Below are 21,819 nucleotides of genomic sequence, written 5' to 3' on the forward strand. Positions count from 1 at the left end.
TATGATGTGTGACTATAATCCTATGTACCCCTCAAAATCCAGACCCATTGTCACCTCCCCTATGAAGCTGTCCCCAAACCCCATGTGCTGATTTACTCAGCCCCTTCCTTGCACATCCTACTGTTTGGCACTTACTACCTCTTGTTACAATATGTGTCTGAACATATGCCTTTCACATAGGGAGCTTAAGTTGTGTTTATTTTATATTTTGACCTCCTGTAAAGACCGTAGGCTTTGTCTTGGTGCATATTAGGTGTTCAAAGTCTTGTTGTTTTTGTTGCTGCTATTTTTTCACTAGAAATATGACTCTTGGTTAGAATTGAAATAGCACATTTTGGCAGTTTGCTTTGCTGACATCTTTCCAAACAACATCCTCAGCTACTTATTCCTCATTTAGGCATTACTTCTAACTGCATTTTCTCCTTCTACATTAAAATCATTCTTTCTTGGGATCCGTTTTCCTGCTTGATCCTTACTAATATATGAGAACAGAAAATTTACCTAATTCTTGGTATTGTTATAAGGCCAAAAGGAGATAATGTTTTAATACATTCTTGGCACATGCTAAGTCCTCAATATGTGCTACATGATATCACGTACAGAATAAGCATTCAACTATGATATATATTATAAGCATTATTCAGAATACTATCTGATTTTAGAATCATCTTTAGTTAGACAAAGCATGGCCTTGAAAAGCATTTAATGGGTAGCACTCCTTATCTTCCAACTATCTCAAAGAGATATTCCACCCCCTTAATCTTCTCTGGCGCTGAAACCATCCATTGCCTTAGAGCTCTTTCCAACCTCAGCTTGTCAGGAAAGTACGATTAGGGACCGGGCTTTTGAAGAACTCTTTTAAATCTGTTTCTGTGCACTGTCCACTTAGTAATGGTGGAAGGAGATGGACAAGTTGTCGTTTCTTGAGGGAAACACAGCAATTACAGCAACCTGAACCCATTGGTTTGTAGTGCACCTGTTGCACACTGCCTTTACCATGATTGGAAATCCAAGGTTGCTTTGCCCACACCCATATACAAACACACACACACACACACACACACACACAAACTCTATAATAATGAGGAAAGCAAGACAAAACCAGGCACAAAAGAATGCTAACGATCTATTCATGTATGATACATTTTCTTTTACAGAACCCTTTAAATTGATTCTTATCTAAGTTTCACAAAAGCAAAAGAAAATAAAGACTGATCAGACCAGTCAGAAAATACTTTTATAAGTGATTCAGGTAAAGTTACCTCCATCATAGGAGAAGAGGAAGTGGGAGGCAAAGATAAGGCCATGACACCTGCCAGGGTCAGAGATGGCACTGAGTGCAGCACTCTTTGGCCCATCTGCTTCACTTCACCATGAATTCCAAGAAAGCACTAGCTCTGGGCCAAGCCCCAAAAGAATATGGCAAAATGCACATGGGACTCAATGATTGGGGATAGTGATCTGATGGAGTTGAACTTGCAAGCCTCCGGGAACCAGCCCCTTAGGAAGCTCACTAACTTGTGCATAGTCTTGTGTGTTCCCTTGATCATCTATTCCTCTATAGTTGCCCAAAATTTATCTCAGACTTAAATGCTTTTGTCTATTTCCATAGCATTTCCATCTTCCACTTACTAAAATTTGTTCTTCAAACCTACATCTGGAGATAATTTGGAAATGCCAATCCCACAGAAATGATCCCTGTCAGATGAACTTGCCTTTGAGCAAGGAATAGTGAGGGTGGAATCCTAGCCATACCAACTGGTTATAGAGGAATGTTTTCAAACAAGGAAGCTACTATGATCCATCAACTCATACCTCATCATCCAGTCTTCTTAGTGTGTGTAGTTCTGGGGCAATAGTACAAGTGGAGATCCATATAATATATGTTTAAATATTTAAAGTTTTTATAAGTCAAACCAAGAAACAACTAAATTATATTTGATCTTCCTACATTAAAATACATATTTTCATAACAACCTAGAAGGGCACATTTGAAGTTAGAATTCTGTGACTCTTCAGTGTCCTGGACCAGAAACATGGTCGTGTGAGGAAAGCTGATTCTCTTTCTCTTCCTATCACTGGCTCTGTCCAGCAATGCAGGTATACACACGTGTGATCACTTGAGACTACACATCAAACTCCATCTACACCTGTTGTAAAGAGTTTCCTTTTGGCTAATGCTTGACCCTAGGAATGAGTACACTGATCACTTCCTCAGAAGTGAGACTTGGGAAGGCCCTGCACAGCCCTTAGAAGTGAGCTTGGGGCTGATTTGGCAGAGAATGCCAAAGTCCCGGATATGTAGAGCATGGTCTAGAAAAAGAATAAGATTTCCAAGTGAACATATCTACACCGTTTCTTTTTTTTTTTTTTAGATTTATTTATTTATTTCTGATAGACATACTGAGAGAGAGAGAGAGAGAGAGGCAGAGACACAGGAGGAGGGAGAAGCAGGCTCCATGCAGGGAGCCCACCGTGGGACTCGATCCCGGGACTCCCGGATTGCGCCCTGGGCCAAAGGCAGGCACCAAACCGCTGAGCCACCCAGGGATCCCCATCTACACCATTTTATAAGCATCTCCCACTGTGTGGAGGCCCAGGAGAGAGGAGGGCCAGAAAGGTCCTCTCTAAAGCCAGGGTCCAGACTTAAGATTCCTCTTGCCCGAGATTAATGTGGCACTGCTCATCAACACCAGCTGGATCAGCCTGTGTTGGGAGCAAATTTAACGCAAGGTTCAGGATAAAAAAGATATGGTGGTTATTTTGAGAGTCTAAAAGACTAAGGTATAGCAAACTTGAAAAAATATTGATGTGATGAAATTTCCTTTTCACCTACCAGCCCTTAATTTCATCCATGTTTTAGAAAGTGAAGGAAAGGTTGGGGAAGAATTTGAGATTCTCTCAAAGACTCTATTGGGGGAATTTAGAAGCAACATTGACTGCTGGAGAGGGAGAAAAATGTGTTTGTGGTCTTCAGGGAAGGTGGCACTTCTGCAACAGATGGGCCAACTGAATTTTTTTTTAATGATGATTTTATGCCTTTGGCAGAAGTTTTCCATGTAATTTAGGAAAGAGGGAAAACAACATAAAGACAATTGATGCTATTCTATAAGACTGGGGAAGGACATCAAAATTAGAGTTTTTAGGGGTGCTAGGTTGAAAACATAAAATATTTATGAACATTTTATGAAAAGATTTGCCTTGGAAATTAGCAGAATAAAGCCAGGTTTCAAATACATATTGTATTGGGTCAGCTGTAGGATATGAAGTTCTCTGAAAGGAAAGGGTCAGTAAATTAAGTGAAACCAGTGTCTTTTATTAGCTCTCTCACTTCTCTCACCTATTTCACTACTTTAACTGCCTGCTGACGGTTTTCCCTGCAACCTAAATCTGCACTTTCCTATCCATCCTCTCAAAAACCTTGCTAAAAGTGAGTTTGAATGTGTAATCTCTAAGCATTTTTAGCTGTTCCTTATCAGTTGCATTTGAATTTCATACTCCTTAAAGCAACTTGGGAAAATGACCCCCAGTATCTGGCCTTGATCAGTTTTTTTTCTAGCTTCATTTCCTGACTACATCCCCTAAATAATCCCTGGAAGGTTTCTTTCTAATATGACATGCTCCTTTAAGTCCCATGCTTCTGCATATTCTATTCCTTTTACCATCTCCACCTCTTTTTACCACACTTGCTCTTGATGAACACTACTTATCTATTAATTCTTTTTTAAAAAATCATCTTTTCTTGAACAGTTTACAACTCCCCAAAGGAGAGTTAGTTATTTCTTCCTCTGTGTTTGCCATACTTTGGTTGGGCACATCCCCAGTAGAACAGTGTACGTGTCATATAGGTCTGCTGGCTCACCTTCAGCATTTTCTTCTAAGCCAACTACCTCCCTTTAAATTCCAAAAGTCTGCTAAAGTTAAGGACAAGAAAATAACATCTAATGAAAGAGAACCTCACCTGTTTCTTGTCTCTTTTTTTTTTAAGAGTATGAATTTTATTTTTTTCCTCAGAAGCTTCTCAGAACTACCTATTAGGTCATATGCCTACCCCTAAACCAATCACTGGTGAGTGTAATGAAACTACCATGCTTAGTTAAAGAACTTGGAATAGTGTTATCTTCCCTGCAGGACAGGTAGTTGCATAAAAGTGGAATTCTTATGAGAAAGTAGGATAGGAAAATAAGCATTGGGATTGGCAACCAAGAGCATTTGCTCCAGAAGTGAAATGTCTTGATCCAAATGAGATTCACTAGTCTTGTAGCCTAGCATGTATAGGTACTGTGATTACAAAACATAAAATTTAAAACAAAACAAAAACTACTGGAGGATTACTTACTGAGAAAATTAGCACTTCTCAGAAGATCTTGTCTTCCAAGTTGCAATCTGAGCTCTGAAACATCACCTAATATTTGCTGCTGTTTTTTCCACCTATAACAATATTTGAATCCTGAGACCATGATTTGGAGCTGTCCACTTGAGTCTTATGATTATTCTTAAAAAATAGCTCAAAATCTTTGTTTTCTGGTTCTCTATAGTGATAAAAGCCAAAAGAAGGATAATTCAACCCCAGGTAACAAAAAAATTCAGTAAATTGGAAATTGGAACTTTGTGTTAGTCATCTCAAAACTCCTTAATTTCATAGGAATAGGCTTTTTTAAAAAGGGCTGTAGTACTTTGCAAAAATATTAGGAATGAATTTTGGTACCAGATAAATTTGGAACTTACTGAATCCCCTATGGAGGTTCTTCTATAACCATGGTCAATGACAAAAATTAATAGCAGTCTACCATTATATTCGAGACTGCATAAGCCTTGGATTCCTGATAACCAAGTGTTTCACACCATTGGACTAAGATTTCTGGCTAACTGGTGTTCTAGACTAAGACCAAAGTCTCTAATATACCCTGGGGAAAATAATACCAGCTAAGGCATTATGATATACATTATAAATGATAAATATTGCTTTTGCCATATCTCATTATAACTGGTATTGTTCATATGTGTTCTAATTATTCTTTTTACTACACAAAAGATGTATTGGTAGCTAGATTTACTATGTAGTCCATAGCTTATAGATAGATGATCTGGTAACATCTGGGTGGGATTATGATGGAATTAAAGGAGAAATATACAACATATGGAGACTGTGAATTCCAACACAAACAGCATTTAAAGGAGCCTGTGATATTCCCTGTGGATAAAGTAAACCGAGATGTCTTTGAATTGCCTCCCTGCTGAAAGGCGATGATTGTGTTTATGTTTTCTTCTCATGGATTATATTAGACAGATGCATCCTTGAAACTGAATATCTAGCAAGATGGCAGCCAATGGCATGAAGGATAGAATATCTACATTTACCACTCTAGAGAAAGAATCAGTGAACTAGATGGTTGGGAGAGCAGAACAGCAAATGCAAGCTGGAGCTATCTTAGGCAAATTATCAAACTATGCCCAATATCTCTTACTTTATGAATCTGCCCTATCCATAGACCAGCGCTTGGAAAATAAGTACTGAAGTGTTCTTCAGGCAGAAATGCTACTGACTGGGGCACCTGGGTGGGTCAGTAGTTGAGCGTCTGCCTTTGGCTCAGGTCATGATTCTGGGGTTCTGGGATGGAGACTTCCATCAGGCTCCCCACAGGGAGCCTGCTTCTCCCTCTGCCTGTGTCTCTGCCTCTCTCTGTCTCTCATGAGTAAATAAATAAAATAAAAAAAAAGGAAAGAAGAAAGAAAGAAAGAAGAAGAAAGAAAGAAAGAAAGAAAGAAAGAAAGAAAGAAAGAAAGAAAGAAAGAAAGAAAGAAATGCTACTGACTGAATCAGGATCAGACACTCCTGTGAGTCAAATGGAACTGGGCAGATACTGCATGATGAACAATAGTGTATTCAGTCATAAATGACTCTATCCAATAAGGTTAATAGTAACTAAATAGGCCAATCAGACTAATTTCTTCTGTTATTTGGACTGAAGTTCGGAGCAGTTTGAAAGGACAGGAAATGGACACAGATATAACAGAAATGAATGTACAATGAGAAGAGTAAAGTTCCACTTACCCACCTTGCCCCAAGGATGGGAATTGTGTTGGAGCTAAAATCAAGAATGGATTGATAATTGGAGACTTATTTTACAGACCTTCTCTAGTAAATAAAAACAAAGAGATACAGAGGACAGTGAATTTACATCTTGATGAGGCCAAATTAAGAAAAAAAAAAAAAAAAAAAAAAAAAAAAGCTCTGCAAATAAGCCCTTGAATAAAAATGGTCACATTAGCACACATTAAATAGTGTATATCAAAATGCCCTGGATGATATTTGATTCCATAGGTTAGCAAGAGACTGTTTGGTATAAGTAACTGAATCTAGAACAAAACACAAAATATTGGTGATATATTGATCCTTCATTTAGAGAACATATATACTTATGCATATCTGTTTGTATGTATGTTTGTGTACATATTTCTGCTTTTCTCATTTAGCAAGTAGTTATGGAGAGAACATAATTTGCTTTCAATAATGTGCTTTCAGGAATAATAGGGGATATTATGAGAAATTATGTATTAAGAGAAATTATGTCCTCTGACCTCTTAAGGTTGTTTGGATCACACATATCACAAAAAGAGAAAAAAATCAAGGCAAGCCTAGGCCAGCTCATGGATTTGAAGTCATCAAACTATGTAATCAGAGATGCTTAGATTTAAAAGGAACTGTAGGGATCCCTGGGTGGCGCAGCGGTTTGGCGCCTGCCTTTGGCCTAGGGCGCGATTCTGGAGACCCGGGATCGAATCCCACATCAGGCTCCGGGTGCATGGAGCCTGCTTCTCCCTCTGCCTGTGTCTCTGCCTCTCTCTCTCTCTCTCTCTGTGACTATCATAAATAAATTTAAAAAATTTTAAAAAAATGAAAAAATAAAAGGAACTGTAGAGGTCATATCAATAGATATACATGGAATGAATAATTGGTCTAATGCATGAAAGATCCAATGAATCTAATAAGAGCCCTACTGAATTGCCTGCTATATTGCCTGGAATTGTTATTTACTTTTCATGTATATTAATTAACACTTCTGTACCCTTCACTCAGTGTTTGCATCATGCCTTGTGTATGGGACATAGTTAAGGAGTCCTTGGTACATCTTTATTGAATTTATACTGTCAGAATATCTGTGCTAAATGGGGAGGAACAGATATTCATTTTGTTTTCATCAATCAATCAAAAAAGACTTGTTGAATATTTAATGAGCAATAAATGTGTAAGATAGTATAGGATAAAATGTATATTCATGAATAAACACCAAGGGAATTCAAAAAAACAAATTGTAAATTCAGAAAAATAATCTATAATATAAATATCTTTCAGAGAATTGTGATTTCTTTTATGGATAGCAATTTTTGTTGTCGATGAGGTTCTTCTAGTCTAGACAAAAAATTGTATTTCCACAAAACAAAATATTTCTAATTTCACTGATGTCAATATCTGTCTCCTAATATTAACCTTCCTAAAACACCCTATCCAAATTGGATACAGTTGAAAAATTGTTTGTTCATCATAGTCCTTGTATGGGTTCTCTGTCACTTTTTTTTTTTTTTTTTTTTTTTTTTTGTCCCTCTGACTCCTCCTTCAGCTCCTTCCATAGGGATTGCTTAAAATTATTTTACCTTTGTTACTATACCTAAACTCCCTGAGGTCACAAACTGTTTTTTCATTTTTGTTTTTTTACTACTGGGTCCTCTGGGCCCACCACAAGGTGACCCTCACTTAGGAGCTTAATGTGTATACTTTAATAAAAATGTAGGGAAGGATTATGGTTTTTAGTCCTGATCCCCTTCTTGAGCTGCAGACTTACATGGACCAATCCTCAGCATGAACATTACCAGGCTTCTCAACCAAGATTTCCAAAATTCAAATTCATCTTTCATCAAAATAAATCCACAGATCTTCCATCACTGCAGATATACCCTAATAACTGAGTCTCTGGACTACTGATACTTCTGACCAGAGGCCCAGAACATCAGACTACAATCATATGAAGATGGGGAGCATGGGTAGCTCAGTCAGTTAAGTGTTTGCCTTCAGCTCAGGTCCTGATCCCAGGGTCTTGGGATGGAGCCCTGCATGCTGGATGAGGCTCCCTTTTCAGCAGAGAGCCTACTTCTTCCTCTGCCCTTCCCCCTCTTGTGCTCTCTCTTTCTCTCTCAAATAAATAAATAAAATCTTAAATAAATAAATAAATAAATAAATAAATAAATAAATAAATAAAGTAAAACAAAAGAAAATAAAATCATATGCGGAGGACTCCTAGTAACCTATCATAACATCACAGAGTTTCCTAAAAGGAGACCTAACAATGGGTATCCTCTTTAGAGTCAGTATATGTATATGATATACCTAGGCTGATTCTATGTCCTCCTGTCTGCTTCATAAGAGGCTTCTGAAAATTGTTCTTACTAAATACTCTCTAAATTCTTTTTTTTTTTTTTTACTTTTTTTTTTTTTTTTATGATAGTCACAGAGAGAGAGAGAGAGAGAGAGAGAGAGAGAGAGGCAGAGACACAGGCAGAGGGAGAAGCAGGCTCCATGCAATGGGAGCCCGATGTGGGATTCGATCCCGGGTCTCCAGGATCGCGCCCTGGGCCAAAGGCAGGCGCTAAACCGCTGCGCCACCCAGGGATCCCTCTCTAAATTCTTTAAAGTCAAAATCTCTTGCTACTTAATGTAGTTCTTACTGACCTGGAATTGAAAAATCATTTAAAAATCATTTGGAAAATTTTCAAGATTTCAAGCAAGAAAACATGCACTGTTTTTCTGATGTGGCACAGAACATCAGAAAATATTCTTGAACAAAACTTTGAATTTTTTGGCCCCAAGAAAAGAAAACACCCCAGAAACAAATAAGATGTGTCACAATAATCCATGATTTACAACCCCTTCCCCCGGATCTCCCATTGCCCTTAGCAATCCCTAAAGCAGAAACAAACAAAACAAATCCTTTCAGCATATCTTCATGAAACTGTCTGGGATGTGACAAAACTTTGAGAAACAGTTTTGTGATAATGGTTTTGCACTTTATTGGTACTTCTCCAGAGGAGGTGGTGAATGGCTGCTTTCAAATACATAGAGCTATCAAAGGCTAAAGTCAATAAAAGCCTCCATAGAATAATTGGGGAAGGAAGAAAAAGGGGAAAAACAGAGCATCAAAGGAATGAAAAGGAAAGAAGGACCTATAAATATAAAAGCCTAAGGAGTATATTTTGGGAGAATAGATGATGCAAAACAAAATTGGGAATAGTTATTGGAGGACCAAGGAAGGCAAATAAAACAATGAGATATATGATGCCTGTCCTCCTGCCTCAAGTCTAGCTCATCAAACAGTTTTTCATTCCATTTCGTATATATGAGTTTCATCTGACTACTGCCAACAGAAAGTGCTTGGATTTTCTGACTTTTTTTCACTGTCAAAGGAAATAATAGATTGATAAGATTCAAAAGGAACCAATATAACCTCCTCTTCAAGAATGAGAAAAAAATACAAATTGAATTGTTAATGAATAGATCTATTTTTCATGTTCTTGAAAATAATACTAGCACTGATTATAATAATAAAGTACAGTATTATGTTTAAAAAAGCCTGTCTAGGAATCAGAAGGCCAGAATTGGTTGAAAAAATTGTACTTTACTTAAAATACCACAGACTATATTATGTAATTAAAAGAACTTGGAACTAATCTTCCATCTCTGGGAATACCTGAGTGACAAATCACCAAAGAATATCCCAGAGAATTATCTTTGTTGTACCAACGCACACAGAGGTGGGAGAAACCCTCTATCTGTAGAGAAAAACTCACTTGAAGTGAGAGGGCAAGTTATCAAATCAAAAAGTCAAGCAGCCTAACTATGATCTTTGAAGCAGGCTGGCTTAGTACGGACAGGCTAGAAGAAGATGCCAGCCAATGTGGGCACATAGCCACTCAGAAACCTGGCCAGGATTCCAGTTTAAAGTTAAATTTTAGAAGCCTAGAATTACAGAAGGGTAAAAGAGCCTAGATACGTGCCAAACACAGTGATTCTGACCCCTTCAAGGGATCAAAAGAAAATAATCATGAACCACAGAAAGTGAATACACTGGAGACAGAGGATAGAAACAAGCTGATAGTCTAGAGAGATCAGGTGAGCTGGAGATCTGGGAGTAGAATTTTAACAGAGATAGAAATGGATGATTCAATCTTTAGGTTCATTTTTTGGCACTGGCATCAACCAGTTCTGTGACTTTGAACAAGTTCTATAACCTTCTAGTATTCAGTTTACTCATCACTAACAAAAAAGGACAGGACTAAATGTTTTCAAAGCACTGCCCTACTCAGAGACACTATTATTTTTCTATTCATGATAGTGTTTGCAATTATATGGTGCTCTGCACCTCCAAAATGTATTTACGCGATAGTGTTTGTTCTTTGAAACAGTCCTGTGTGGTAGCTCATATAGAAAACACTATACCTCATTTTAAAGATAAGAAAATGAAGGCTTAGAAAGGTAAGATGACTTTCTCAAGGTTGCTTAGCTAATTAGCATCAGAGCAAAGACTAGAAATGTTGGTCTACTGTACTTGTAACTACTTCACATTATTCCTTTCAGCAAAATTGTTAAAGCTTTATGTAAGGAAAACAATTTTCTTACTTGCATTTTCTTCAATTGCCTTATGTCAACAGGGGTTAAGAACTTCCTGAGAAAAATAGAAAAAAAAAAAAAAGGTCAGGATTGGAAAAAGAGAAAGCCTGTACATTTGTATATTGAAAGAAAATGTAAACAAAGTTAAACAAGCAATTATTTAGCAAATGTATACTGATAACGGGCAATGTGCAAGGTTCTGTGTCGGGTGCTGTGGGAAATACAAAGATTTTTTAAAGGCAATATATTTGCCCAGATAGAGATTCTATTATCCAGTAGAAACATCAGATATGTCTTGAGGGAATCCTTTTATAAAGCACGGAATATAATAAATGGTTTAAGATATATATTCCTCAGAAATTTCAGAAAAGATTCAAATAAAATCCAGTTATGGACAAGTCAGGGAAAATCTGAAAACTTGGTATTTGTATTTGGAAATAAAGTGGAATATCCTGCGAATTTCTGAAGATTAGAAATCTGCCAGATTAAAGCTGTGCACATTGGTTAATGTAGGAAACTAGAAATGAGTAAAAAAGAGACAATTTAGTTGGCAGCTAATTATACAGTGGTGGCCACATAAGAAACAGCACATCACATCACTCCCATCTCTCCTTGCCTCCTTTCCTCTTTCCTTCACCTTTATTCTTTGTCTTAAGTTCTGCTTTCAATGGACCCAAGATAAGATAATAACCTGTGTTTAATGATCTGGAACATCATAAAGGAAAAAGTGTTAGAGTAGAATGTTTAGTGAAATAAGGTACACTCTACTATAAAAGATTCTCAAAGAATTCTTGTACTATTATAAAATATTATAGGTTCATAGAACTAGGTAAATCCATCAGGATAAGTACAAATTTTCCTCAGTTGATAATGTGTAGGAAGTCTCAACAAAACTGTAGATGTTTTAGGCATGCATAAATGTGTAAACAAACATTTGTAAAACAAGTTGTGAACCTAAACATTACATGAGAAAAATACATGAAAAACATAGCATAGTTATTCTTATGTCAATGTGTATTTTTTTTTTATTTTAAAGAAATAATTGAATGAAATAGGAATGCTTGCAATGTAGGGGTGCGCTGGAATTGATATGTGATTTTATTATCCGACATGTATTGAAAAGAACAGTGAATTAAGGTCAGCACTGTTAGCTTCAGATTCCAGCACTGTCAAGATTTAGGCCTTCAAACTGGAATAAGTCATTTCACTTTCTGGACCTCAATCAATGAGCAAGTTGGAGGAGTCACAATTTTTGCAAATTATGTACTACAGAGCAGGAGTCCAAAAAAGGTCATCTTTGAAAAAATCATTCTGTTGTAAAATATATTGAAGAAACACCTGTACATCATCTCCAATTTGTAGATTCTCAAGAAATAATGCATATTAAAAGCTCAGAAAAGCCCTACAGTAAAGAAATATTTTTAATTCCATCTTGACATTTTCCAAATTTAAAATATTTTTAAATTTCTTGTTCAAAAAAAAATTTCTTGTTCCATTGTTCATATGAACATCTTATGACATACTTTTCTGTGGATCTAATTTTTGGAAATGCAGAAATATGAGATTTAAAGTCCTCGGATACTAAAATAAAATAAGTAATTAGTTAAAATAAATAAATAAATGAAATTGTAGGATCCTAATGACTAATATGATCTTACTAGAAAGATTGCGCTGGGGAAAACAAAAAAAGAAAGATTACACTGCAATTAGAAATCCCCTCCACACCATCCTCCACCCAGAGCCAAAGAAAGCGGACTGACATAAGCAGGGAGCCTGAGCCTGAGGACTTCAGGAGAAAGAGGTGAATGAAGTGTTACTTCCTCCTGTGGAAGAGGTGAAATTGAGTTTTGATTAACCAAAGGACTTGAAGTATGGTATGGGGTTCCAGATCCAAACATGAAGAAGAACAAGCTAGTGATGCATTTTCTGATCACATAGAGCAGGGTTTTCCCACTTCAGCACTGTTGTGTTTGGGGTTGGATGTTTCCTTGTTGCAGGGATGTGGTCCTGTGTATTTTGACATCCTTACTAGCTTCCCTGGCCTCTCCCAACTAGAAGTTGTAGCAATGAGGAGGCAAACTTCAGGAAAAGCCCATATCCCCTCCATAGGTATGAAGAAAATGCACAATAGGTATCTGGAAAAAATGGAAAGGCAGGAAGTGGGAGAGGATAAATGGGGTGAGAGAGGAAGGACTTAAGGGACAAGAGAAGAGAAAAAGATGAAGGGACAAAAAGGTGCAGGAACAGAAAGAAAGGAGAAGAAGGAAAGAAAAGATGCTTATGATTATTTCAACTCCATAGTGGAGGAGTTGAGGCTCTCTGAGGTCCTTTTTGGCCCATCTATAGGCAGCATGAGCTTGGAAAACAAAAAGACCTGATTTTATTCATAGTTCTGTATCTCTTGTGTCATCTTAAGTAGTTCAGTTAACCTGAGCTTCTGCTTCTTGTCTGTAAAATGTGGATTACAGTGTTGTAGGTTTGTTTTATGGACTAGAGAGAATGTATGTAATGAGTTTAGCACCTTGCTAAGAATTTAATAAATGGTAGCTGCTTTTATTATTGCTATTTTTCCTTGGGACTTAATCATGTGCTATCTTTTTTGTCAATTAACTTCATATGTCTCTTGTTCTTATTCTTACGTTTCATTAGCCAGTCTGTGCTAGATTACGCTGCCATAATAAACAACTTTAAAATCTCAGAGGCTTTAATGACATCTTACTTCATGTCTATTTTATGTTAGTGAAGTCTCTGCTCTCATTTGTCCTTGCTCACAGACCCAGGCTGATGGAGTCTCCATCATCTGGAAGGTCAGTGGGTACCATGGCAGCAGGGGAATTGTGTAGCAGCTTTTAAACATTTTCCCAAGTAGTGACACACATCACTGCTGGTCATATTCTTTGGCTAAAGCAAGACACATTGCCACATGGTCAGCTCCAAGGCAGTAGTGAATGCAACCCTCACATGCTCAATAAAGGAGACATTATAAAAACTAGCAAAAGCACCATATCTCTCTGACCAAGTTTCATCATTGATAAAACAGGGAAATCAGAACACATCTCTCATAGAGTTGTTATAAACATTACAGTGGTAAATACACGTGGAACATTTAGAACGATGTTTAGCATATGGTAATCATGTGATCATTGCTAATTGCTAGATATTGAGATCTATTGTTATTGGAAACCCTTCTAAGACCCGAACCATGGTTTGTGCTGCCTTGCCACCCCATCAGCACTCTCCCTGGTGCTTTGCACCATCTAGTTATTCAATAAATATTTGTTGAATTGAATTGAATAGTGTTCTAGCAACATGCCTAGGACCACCCACTGGCTGGTAGACCAACCACATGTAGGTTTATCAGTTCCATTTCCCCTGCCAAACACCAATGCACTTCGCTAAGCATCCCTCAGCTGTGATTCTCCATTTTGATGATGGAATTGACCTTAATGTAAATGTTCCCAGCCACATAAAACATGTTGTGAAGTGCACAACAGCAGGCATAGTTGACTGCCAGCTGCCATCACACTATGTGATGCAGTGTACTCCTCCACAATGCCTTTCTTAGAAATATCCCAACAGTCAGCACACATGATATCAGTGATACATTTTAATGAACTTTTCGAAAGAAAAATCAAAAGATATGCAGACTTTAAAAACAAGGGTCTGCATCCTGATAAACAAATATTCTTTGATTGGAGCCTGGTAGAGGGGTCACTATCTATTTGGAGCCTAATGGAATTATGTTTCTTTGCATTACTCACACAATTAAATATAAGGGCCCAGGGGGCAAATGTACCAGAAAAAAAAAATGTAACTAAATTCTAGTCTCCTCTCTGCCACTCTCTCATGAGAAACCCTGAGCACTACTTAAGTTTTCTGGTTATTAGTTTATGCACCTAACAAAAGGGAAAATAATGTTTGCAGGATCTCTTTCTAAAAGCTGATAAAAGAAATCGAGAGGATAAGAAATAGCAAAATTCTATGAATAGGTAAAAATTATTATGCAAATATCAGGAACTATCAGTAAAAATATTTTATTTTGATTTTTAGTATTCTCTTTATTTCTTGACCTTTCCATATTTGATCTTAATCAATGTTCTCCTGTTAGGTTTCCCACTCTTCCCTATAAATCATGGGTAATGAGTTGCAAGTTAAAATAGAAAAAGCAAGTTGATCTCAGCCATGTCCTGGATAGATACTGTTCATGAGTTTGTGCTGAACCCTGAGATCCTGATAATAATAGAGAGGATCATTTCAATCTATTTAGATTTCTCTAATCTGGAATTTGGAAAGATGATAAAAAATAAATTGAGAACCACCAAACCCAGTAGTAAATGGAGAACTGAGTGGAACGTATGAGCATTGAGAAGTATGTGCATCTAAACACAAAGGCTCTACAGAGGGGCTCTGGGATAGGACCTAGTTATGCTTTACTGGCAAATTTCATGTAAAATTCCCATTTAGAAAAATGCACTTGAGGAAGTGACAGATACAACAATATTCCTTGAGGATACTATCCATTTGTTGCTTTTTTTTTTTTTTTTTTGGTTCTTTTTCTTATCTACTAAAGGAAGGAAAGAAAAGAGAGAAGAAAGGAGGGAAAGATAAAATAAGGAAGGTACAAAAACATTGATTAAAAGCCTACTTTGTTTCAAGCAAGAGGTCAAATAATTTATACATCAGACATTTAACCACCCAACAATACTGGAAAAATCTTTATTACTGCCATTTACCAGATGAAAAAAATGGGTAACAGATTAACCGTGTTAACTTGTATGGCTATCACGTGGCTATCAAGCAGCAGGTGTCTATTTGATTTCAGACTGTCATTTGTTAATTTACTGACATATTGACAACATGAATGATTTGAATAGTGCTGAACAGCACTATTGAATATTGAACAATATGGTAACCACTCATGAAGTTACTTACATTTGAACTAGTTAAAATTAAGTAAAATTAAGAATGTAGTCCCCCAGTTGCATTAGCCACGTTTCAAGTGTTCAATCACTACATGTGCTGAAGGGCTGGCTACTATAGTTGACAGTGGAAATTTAGACCATTTCTATCATTGCAAAAAATTCCACTGGCTAGAGCTGGTTTAGAATGTAAGCTTTTCATGGGTCAGAAATAATCTATTTCTGTTTATTTTAATGAGGCTTATTACTGAACAAGCATTGTGATTTCTGATTCTTCTTTGAGGAAAATATTTTACTAGACAAAAAAAATGCCAATCAATCTTTGATTATTTTAACACGGAGGAAAATAAATTCCATGAGGTTCAAGTCTAAATTCTCAGTAGACCTCTGCAAAGTGATTGGTGAAATTTATGAGCACAGCTGGTTTGCAGTTGTAAAACCCTATATTTTTTAATGCAAAATGGCATCTGTGCCTGCTAATTGGATACTTAGGCATACACACAATAAATTGCCTGGGAATTAGAAAGGTGTATTTCTTAAGTCCTGCCCACATCTTGCCATTTTGAGAATCATTGCTGGGATTCATTTTTCCTCCTTGTTATTCTTGTAGAGGAGGTGGAAAAAAGCCTTCTCCTTGTTATAAATATTGCCGGTTGGGAATACATCCTTCCTCCTCCTAATCCAGCTTTAATCCTTTCAAGCTCTGAACTAAGAAACCACTGTCTGCTGTGGTAGCTGCCATTCTAAATAAATTTGAGCTCTGTGATCATTGCCACCTGTCTGGTCAGAAAGGAAAAATCAAACTTGTAAATGCTATAGGCAACCTTGTCTTAGGAGTTGGATTCGAACGTTACTGAGGCCATAGAAAAGAAGTCAAGATAAAGCCTTGCCTAGCCTGCGTTTGAACATTTTAGTTCTTTGTGGGTACTCTCAAGTTTGCAGTGCAATGGCAACAGTAGAATCTAGGGATATTCTGTTATAAGTCTCATGCAAAAGTTTATTAAATTTGCTCTCATAATTATTGTAAGCCCTAGAAAAGATGACTTGAGCTCAGGAGCCTATACTTCTCCCACCTGAGCAGATTGCTTTTTATCATTCTTCCCTGCACTGGTAATTTCCATTAGAAAGCTTGCTAACCTGGTATTGACAATTACAAGCCATAATCAGAAGGTGAAAAAGGCTCACCCACTCTGATCTGTGGTAAAGCCGATACCAGCTATCTGGGAAGAAAAGAAACACAAGAAAGTAAACACCGAACTGCTGGTGTATCTGCCCTTTTTATGTGAGCACGACAAAGTGTGAAACATGAATGCAGAGAAAGAGAATGATTTTCAGAGATTTAATCCCTTTAGAATAGAAAGCTTTCGTTGCCTCTTAAGGAGCCTTTTCACCTCAAGGTCACAGCTTGAATCTCATCTGGATTTATGTATAGTGTTCGCATTCAATTATTTTTGAGCTCTTTCTGCAGTATTGGTTCCTTGAGTTGCATATATTGTTTATGCCCATTGGGCCTTTTGCACATTTGTCCTGCTCATTCTTGTCTGGTTAATATGCCCTGATCTTTTAAATTGGCTGATTGGGGGTATGATGGATGGGTTATCCTCCTTCCTCCTTTCTCCATCAAGATATAATCAAGTTGAAATCAGACTTCCTGGCCCTTGATGCTCAACCTGAAAACAAAAACAAAAACAAAAAGTGAGCAGCTCTGGTAACAGGGTAGTGCTTGGTGGCCCTTGGCCCTTGGAAATATAGGATCTGCCAGGCTGTTTTCAGCCAGCATAGAAGCTTCAAAATAAAGAAAATCAACTGACTATGTGGAAAATTACTTGTTTAGAAAAATCAAAAATCACTCTCTCTCTCTCTCTACACACACACATACACACACATGTATATGCCCATATATGTATATATACGCATAAGTATTTGTATATATATACACAAAAAAAACACAAATGGCCTACATATACTTATTTTAAGGATAACAGTAATTTTTGTTAATAGCTATTAATTAAGAACTTATTATGTGAAAGTCACTACCAGGGACTGTAGGTTCTCAAAGCACCATACCTTCCCTTAATTAATCTATTAAACAGGAAGAAACATATATTTGTGCAAAATAAAAATTAAGGTATAGAGCAACATGATGACAAACAAGAAATATATAATAAATCCTTCAGACTCACAGTGACAGAGGAATATTGTAGTCTGGGTTGATTAAGGAAGACTTCTTACCAGAGGTCAGACACAGAGAATACACAGCACATGAATGAAATAGGCAGAAAAATTAAATTGTAGGCCATTCTAGAAAGTTATAAGTTGAAAGTATGCATAGGGTGGGCTGTGGATTAGCATCGAGCATGATCCCTTAGAAGATGCATTTGAGAGGTTTGGAGACAAACTGAAGCATCCCTTTATTCTTTCCTATATGCCTACTCAATCCTTCCCTTCTTTGTCCTAATTTCCTTGTTCCTCCTACTAATAGGAGGCAGCAGACCTAGGCCTGCAGCCCTATCCTGCAGAATCTACAATCCCTGAGCTCTGAAATGCTGAGATGACCTTTGAAGGCTGCAAGATGAGGAGCCCAGCTGAGGATTCCAGCAGGAGAAGAAAACCAAGCTTAACAGTGCTCAAATTGTGGTTTGGGGCTTTAACATTTTTCTTTCCTTTTCTTTTAGAGCCATCAATTGCCTTCTACAGACATTGAATTCACTTACAAAGTTAGAACAGAGAAATAAAGTGGAATGCAATGATCAGGAAATTCCATTTGTTTTTTTCTCCCTTTCATCATTTTGTTGAATGTGTGCAGAACTATATGAGGTTATTCATTTGTACCCAAGCAGGAATATAGGATTTGCCATATTGGATCAGCCCATTGGTCCATCAATGTTGTATTCTCATAGCCTCTGGCACCAGATGATACATGAAGCACCAGAGGAGAGCAAACTCCCCCTTTCTCTCCTCAACCCACAAGGCAGAGAGTCAATTGTGCAATATATGGGGTGAAAAGTCTTAGCTGCTCAGGCTGGAACTATATGAATGGAATATGGATATAAAGATGTCCACATAGGGCAGACGCTACATCAGCTGAGGACCAATTTAGGCAGTTCTTACTTTAGAAATTGTGTCCCATGGCTTCCTGCTCACTTTCAATTATAAGAACTATTATTTATCTTGCAATAATAAATTGAAATAGTGGAATCAAACAGCCTCATTCCAGAAAGATAAAGACAACACTATATGATAACTGACATATGGCTGCTTTCTCTCTGGTGAATGTGTAAATGCAGTCAAAACTAGAATTTAACATAATGCCTCAGAATCTGACCCCTCTTCCTTCAGTAATTATTAAAATGGATTCACAGTCTGTTCAATTATTTAGCCTATTCACTCATTTACTCATCAGACAAAGACTATATTGTGTGGGAATCTATCCAGTGTAGGGTGCTACAAGGAAGACCTTCAAGGCTCAATATGGTTGGGGAGTTGAGGTATCAAGTGTAATCACAGTGCAAGTGAGAGCATGGTCTGTGTCACAGGTGTGGCCAACTGAAATAATACATGCATCCAGAAAAGATAGGGACCAATTCCAGATGATACTAGATGGAACAAGCACTGTGCTGATATTTTCTTTCTGAAGGAGAATCTGAACATAACATAAAATAATCAGACATTCCACAGAATTCAATATTTGTGCAAAGTAAAAAATATTGTTAGTTTTACCAATAAATTATAGAGTGAAAGTTGTGTTCAACTATAGATAAGTTTCCTGATATGTATAATTTTGCAAAATTACTTCTAGTTTTATCAGGGATTGTCAACTTGAAGCCCCACCCAGACATGTTGATAGTGATTATAATAATGATGGCAGAGCCAGCGATATAATCTCTGGCACTCAGTATAACATGAAACTAGAGAGACCCCAGTTCAAAAATTCAAAAAGCAGAGGGGAAGTTACCTTAAAATATATTAAAATATAAGGCTTTTCCCTTTATTCTGTAGTCTCTTGTTCAACCTGTCATGGTGCATTTTATTTGCTATTTAATGTCATCCTAATTAGTGAAAAATTAAATTTAAATTATTTGCATGAATTTTACTGTTAATTTTATATTATATTTTATATGCCAGTTTTAAGTGCACATATAAAGGCACTTATGTGTGGAATCACTAAAATTGCACAATTCATAATTTGAGCTCATACTCTTTATAAATTTTGTTCTTACCAGAACAGTGGACCTTACACAAAACTAACTCAATTATACACATTTCACTTTTTTTTCCTCAGGAAGTTAGGATTTTTTTTTATTATAAGGGGCTTATCTTGGGGTAACAGTGATTGCAGTGCTTGCAGACCCATGTGGAAAATATCATCTCTTTGGTGTGGCTAAGGCCTTCCAGTTGGACATTCAGGTGCTATTTGTCCCTTGAGGAACTGAGTCTCCTTCACCTGTCTCCACTCATTCTCCTACTTCTTGGTGCCCTCACACTTGGCCTTCTGTTTCTTCATTTGCCTCTCCAATCTTCTCTTTCCTATTTCTAATTCTTCAATTTTCCTCTCCATGTCTGACTTCCCTATTCAGCCTACAGCACTTTCCTGGAGCCAAATGCCACCCTACTGTCATATGAGGCCTCGTCGGTGGTGATTGTCATATGGTTCTCATCCTGAACTGACAGCAAAAACTGTCCCCTCTCCACACAGTTGATGGTGACCTCCTGGATCAGCTTGTCAAGACACCATGAGTAGAGCTCCCTGCGCACAGGGAAGATGCTGGTCTCCCTGGCCTGCTGCTGCTGCTGCTGCAGTTACAAATTCAGCTGCCCTAGGGGTGCACCAAAACCATCCTGGTGCCAAGGGTGCTGGATCCATGGCTGCATGTCATCCACCCCCTCCTTTATGGGCAAGATGGCATTCAAAATTTCTTCTGCCTGCTTTGTAGGATCCGGGACACAGGAAAGTTGAAGGGAGCTTGGTCTTTGGTGGCTGTGGGACTAGATCTGAGGGTCCAGGCTGCTAGGAGCTGACTTTCAGTGGCCCTCCTTTGGGGTTCTGTTTCTTTGTGTTCTGGCTCACCAACATTGGATGTATCATGCTTGAGCAGAGAGTCCGCAAAAGGGATCATGATCGTGAAGCATTTGACTTTTTGATATGCATGCATTCCACCAATACTCTCTACCTTTAGCTTAATGATAAATCAGAAATAATTGAAAAGGAAAGAACTATGGGTTTACCTATCTTTTTCTTTCCTTTTCAGGCAAGTTTTCAGTGTGAGTGGTTAGCTAATCTATAGGGAAGTAACTTGAGTTAAGAAAGGATATAATGAAAAAAAAAAAAGAAAGGATATAATAGAGATCCTGGAATGTTCATGATTCTTGGACTGCAATTGTCTTCCTTCCTCATTCAAAGCAAGTTCTGGTTCAAATGGAAAGCATGATCCCTTGGGGAAAGTGTGGCCTTACTTAGTCATAAATGTAACACATTTACCCTGTACTTTTGAGTCTTACTGAACTCAAATTCACCTCGAGTCCATCAGAATTCTGTGCTATAGTAATGTGTGAGTTTTAAATGCAAATGGTTGGCGAGTAATGTTGGTAAGAATGCATATTTCAAGTATCAACTCTGCTCACATGCATGCCCCACTGCCTCATTGAACTTCACTTATAAAATACAAGTTCAAAGATAAAATTATAAAGAATTCAAGATGGTGACAAGAGCAATAAAACCAAATACAGAGCCCTGTTAAGACAGAGCTCTGACCAGCAACTATCCTGGCCCAAGCCCATGAAGCCGGTCTTAATAATGTTTTTCACAAAATGTCTAACACTTATTGTACACCGCTATGTGATAAAACTGCTTCATATACATTATATCTTTAATTTTTACAACAGCTCTATTTGCCATATGAGGAAATTGAGATTTTGATACACTAAGCAATGAGCTTCTAAGTCCTTAATACTCAAAGTATGGTTCTCTGGACAGTCATCAGCCGAAATCTGTTGGGAATGCAAAATCCTGGGCCCTCTTGCAGACCTGCTGGATCCGAATCTGATCCACTTTCGAGAGCGCCCCAGATGATTTGTGTACACAATAAAGTTTGACAAGCACTGTCTGGGTCAGTCTGATGCTAAGCAAAAGGGGTCATAATATGTATCAAGTCCTATCTGGCTTCAGACCTTAAACATGAAACCAATACCCTACTGTCATATAATCCAAATTTCTGATGATGGGCCCCAGTCATGTGT

The 21,819-nt window shown here is 37.5% G+C and overlaps 1 long non-coding RNA gene and 1 pseudogene across 2 annotated transcripts in view; both read right to left on the reverse strand.

The window, feature by feature from the left end:
• The window catches only part of LOC140635179 (uncharacterized), a 312,797-nt gene that overhangs the window by 8,380 nt on the left and 282,598 nt on the right, over nt 1-21,819 (reverse strand). For both annotated transcript variants that reach the window (XR_012032517.1, XR_012032518.1), the window contains exon 4: nt 10,673-10,718. This is a non-coding gene — a long non-coding RNA (uncharacterized lncRNA). The remainder of the gene's footprint in view (nt 1-10,672; nt 10,719-21,819) is intronic.
• On the reverse strand, nt 19,964-20,699 carry LOC140634822 (axonemal dynein light intermediate polypeptide 1 pseudogene; annotated as a pseudogene).

The sequence above is a fragment of the Canis lupus genome, chromosome 6, assembly GCF_048164855.1.
Source record: "Canis lupus baileyi chromosome 6, mCanLup2.hap1, whole genome shotgun sequence".
NCBI classification, from domain to species: domain Eukaryota; kingdom Metazoa; phylum Chordata; class Mammalia; order Carnivora; family Canidae; genus Canis; species Canis lupus.